This window comes from Podarcis vaucheri (assembly GCF_965113315.1).
Source record: "Podarcis vaucheri genome assembly, chromosome: 11".
In the NCBI taxonomy this organism is placed as follows: Eukaryota; Metazoa; Chordata; class Lepidosauria; order Squamata; family Lacertidae; genus Podarcis; species Podarcis vaucheri.
The window spans coordinates 55,700,410-55,705,341 of NC_138749.1; positions in this window are offsets into that span (position 1 = coordinate 55,700,410).

Genomic DNA, 4,932 nt, shown 5'->3' on the forward strand with positions numbered 1-4,932 from the left:
ATGTGGAGGAGCGGGGAATCGAACCTGGTTCACCAGATTACAAATCTACCGCTCTTAACCACTACACCACACTGGCTCTCTGCTTAGCTCCTCCTCCTGCTGGCTTCTCTGGGGTCACTGGTGAAAGGCAGGATCAGTGCTGAGAATCACTCTGAGCAGCACCAGGAACCTGACTGCACCTGCCACTTTTATTTTATTTTATTTTATTGCAAATAGGTTTTTGTTAGTTGTCCAATATTTCCCCAATAATAGCCAAATTATAGCAATATCACTTAATGCACCTGCCATTTTAATTCCCCATGTTGCCTTGGAGAGATACTACATCAGGAGCCTGGGGGCAGACCCAAAAGCCACATGCTACTCTAAGTATTTTATTTGAAATGTGTGTTTCTGGATATATATAACTTGTTACAGATCATCAAATCTTAGAGTTGGAAGGAACTCAATGGTCGTCTAGCCCAACCCTCTACAACGCAGGAATCTCAGCTAAACCAGGCATAGGCAAACTCAGCCCTCCAGATGTTTCGGGACTACAATTCCCATCATCCCTGACCACTGGTCCTGTTAGCTAGGGATGATGGGAATTGTAGTCCCAAAACATCTGGAGGGCTGAGTTTGCCTATGCCTGAGCTAAAGCATCCATGACAGATGGCCATCCAACCTCTGCTTAAAAACCTCCAAGGAAGGAAAGTCCACAACTTCCAGAGAGAGTCCGTTCCACTTTTGAACAGCTCTTGCTGTCAGAAAGTTCTTCCTGATGTTTAGTTGGGATCTCCTTTCTTGTAACTTGAAGCCATTGGTTTGAGTCCTACCCTCCAGAGCAGGAAAAAACAAGCATGTTCGCTCTTCCTTGTAAATCATCAATTGTTTTCATCACTCATATACATTCTTGAGCAATAAAGTGTCCCTTTGGAGTTCAATGCACTGTCATTCTTATAAGGTAATGTCAAAGTTCTTAATAATCACAAAGGGAAAAGTTATCAGTATCCTCACCTGATCAAAATAGCTTTTTGTTGTCATTTAGTCGTGTCCGACTCTTCGTGACCCCATGCCAGGCACTCCTGTCTTCCACTGCCTCCTGCAGTTTGGTCAAACTCATGTTAGTATCTTCAAGAAGAACACTGTCCAACCATCTCGTCCTCTGTCGTCCCCTTCTCCTTGTGCCCTCAATCTTTCCCAACATCAGGGTCTTTTCCAGGGAGTCTTCTCTTCTCATAAGGTGGCCAAAGTATTGGAGCCTCAGCTTCAGGATCTGTCCTTCCAGTGAGCACTCAGGGCTGATTTCCTTCAGAATGGATAGGTCTGATCTTCTTGCAGTCCATGGGACTCTTGAGAGTCTCCTCCTGCCCCATAATTCATAAGCATCAATTCTTGGTGATCAGCCTTCTTTATGGTCCAGCTCTCACTTCCATACATCACTACTGGGAAAACCATCGCTTTAACTATACGGACCTTTGTCGGCAAGGTGATGTCTCTGCTTTTCAAGATGCTGTCAAAATAACACAGTGTGGAGTAAATTATCATGCCTTGGAAATGGGTCATAAATTGCAGTTCATGATATCAGTCTAGTGTAGTAACTTCCATATTAAACTTATACATAAAAAACATTGACCTATAGCTAGGTAAGTCCTATTCAAAGTAGGCCCACTGAGAGTTTGTCATGTCCATTCATTTCTCTGGGTTTACTCTAAGTACGACTAACTTTGGATACAACTGAAAAGTTCAAATTCCCATTCCACCATAAAGCTTACTAGATAGCCTTGCATAGCTTTTCTCATTCCCCCTAATTTATTAAATTGGGTCATCCCAAACGGAAAACATTACTCCAAGTGCCTTAAGTGAAGGGTGCTACACAATGTAACAAATAATCTTCCAGTGCAAATAAGTATCAAAGTGATGTGAACTCTTTGTCTCACACATTTCCTTTCTATTTCTCAACTTTTCAGAACATGAAAGACAGAATGAAGAATAGTTAGAAGGAGGAGGAGGAAGAAGAGGGCTGCCCACCACCCATTAGACACATTTGTTTAATAATAATAATAATAATAATGATAATAATAATAATAATAATAATAATAATAATAATAATAATAACGATAACAACAACAACAACAACAACAACAACAACAACAACAAATGTATTATTATTATTATTATTATTATTATTATTATTATTACCCCGCCCATCTGTCTGGGTTTCACCAGCCACTCTGGGTGGCTTACAGCACATAAAAAATTGTAAAACATTCAACATTAAAAACTTCCCTAAACATGAGTGCCTTCAATCTCTTCTAAAAGTCAGATACAGTGGTACCTCGGGTTAAGTACTTAATTCGTTCCGGAGGTCCGTACTTAACCTGAAACTGTTCTTAACCTGAAGCACCACATTAACTAATGGGGCCTCCTGCTGCCGGCACGCCGCCGGAGCACGATTTCTGTTCTCATCCTGAAGCAAAGTTCTTAACCTGAACCACAATTTCTGGGTTAGCGGAGTCTGTAACCTGAAGTGTATGTAACCTGAAGCGTATGTAACCCACGGTACCACTGTAGTTGTTTATTTCCTTGACATCTGATGGGAGGGCTTTCCACAGGGCGGGCGCCACTACTGAGAAGGCCCTCTGCCTGGTTCCCTGTAACCTCACTTCTCGCAGTGAGGGAATTGCCAGAAGGCCCTTGGAGCTGGACCTCAGTGTCCGGGCTGATGTGGGTGGAGTTAGATGCCAACGATATATCATTTTCATATAGTTTTCTCTTAAACCCTAACATGCTGTAAATTTTATATCCATATTCCACAATCATTCCCATGCTTCCATATCTGTATTATGACCCCTACTGCATTGTGGGCAATATGAGCAAGCAAGAGATCAACTGATCAAATCCTTACTAGCAAATTGGCCAGGGAAATCTGAAGCCTCCCATATTAAATAACTTCTGGAGGATAGGTCAAATGATATTACACAGAACGTGGCAAAGTTTCTTTCGGAGGTCGCAAGAAACGAAGACCACCATGCTCCAGACATAACAAAATGACTACCTCGGTCTCTTTCACCTGTTGTTTGGTTGTCTTAACTGTATCTTGTTTTGAAACTGTGTTGTGGGTCTATGGACCGCAGTAAAGATATATATACAGTGGTACCTTGGGTTACAGATGCTTCAGGTTACAGACGCTTCAGGTTACAGACTCCGCTAACCCAGAAATAGTACCTCGGGTTAAGAACTTTACCTCAGGATGAGAACAGAAATCGCGTGGCGGCGGCAGCAGGAGGTCCCATTAGCTAAAGTGGTACCTCAGGTTAAGAACCGTTTCAGGTTAAGAACGGACCTCCAGAATGAATTAAGTTCTTAACCTGAGGTACCACTGTGTGTGTGTGTGTGTGTGTGTGTGTGTGTGTGTGTGTAATGACCAATATCTAATACCCAGTGTATCACTGAGGAACTCCTTCAACAATTGAATCTTCCATTACAGCTTAACCCTTGCTAGATCCAAGACCTGAAGAACTACAAGAGATTTAGGTAGCATGCAGACTAACGCCCTGCCCCCCGAAGCTCACAACAATATATAAAAAATGCTCTTCATGTTTGCAGTGATTTAAAGCTCTGCTCATAACCAAAGCAGATGCTACTCTAAACAGGAATAAAACAAATGTGATGTTGTCAATCCTGATTATCACTCTGACAATGATTTGTAATTCATCAATTGTTGGGGTGGTATGTTTTGGTGGGGGGGTAGGGGGGTGTTGATGGCTGAAAATAGACATGTTCAAAAGAATCATGGTTACCATGTAGTTGTAGTTTTTGTAGTTGTAATTTTACTGTCTACTACACCTCTTTGACAAATCATGGTGACGTTATGAAGAGCATCTTTCACTCCTGTCAGAAGTGAACATTAAGCATACTTCAAAACTCGTTTCCAGCTATTTTAAAAGATATCACAAATGGAAGGCATGCTGTTTTAATCCATCAAGCACAGTAGCATATATTATGGTTTGGAATATAACCTTTAAAAAGCATCATCTATCGTTTGTGGAAATCATCAAAGTGCCATGCATTAGGTAGCGGTTGTTATATGCTATAAGCAGCAGCTAGCTTGGAATAACATTTTCACAGCAGGTTTACATGAATTATGCTGGCCTGACTATGATCACATTTATACTTTTGAATTATAATATTTTAAATGAAAAGACTGCATCGCATTAACAATCCTGCTTTATTATTTTAATTAATGTTATTCATAAGATAAAGTTAGCCAGTTCTGGCCATACTAAGCTTATGGGAATAGCATTAAGACTTCACGTCAAGCAGATGTTTTATAGCTGCAATAATGGAATATAAACAACTAGCTAAGCACAGTTTTATTGAACACAAAGCTCTGCAGTTGGAAAAAGCAGAAACAGCAAAACAAGGGAAAAGCTGGATAGTATTCTTGTGTGAAAGATGCCTTTTATTTTTATTTTTTGGATGACATGATGGTCTGTTTTTCTGAAAAGAAAATATATCTAAGCACACCCACGACATCGCTGTCTCCAAATATTAGTTGCTCAGAATCACAGGTCAGCAGAGTGCTGTTGTGCTCAGGTCCTACTTGCAGGTAAAGGTAAAGAAATGGAATGCAGGTGGTGCTGTGGTTTAAACCACTGAGCCTCTTGGGCTTGCTGTTCGGAAGGTCAGTGGTTCGAATCCCCATGATGGGGTGAGCTCCCGTTGCTCTGTCCCAGCCCCTGCCAACCCAGGGGTTTGAAAGCATACCAGTGCATGTAGGTACCGCTGTAGTGGGAAGGTAAACGGCACTAGTGTGGATGGGAAACCCTGAGAGAGTTCATTTACAATCACTCATGTGCAAATGAATGTGCCCAAAAGCACACACAGAAAAATCAGATCTGTGCATCCCATATATGCGTTAACACTCTGGTGTGTGCACAACCTATGTAGGCT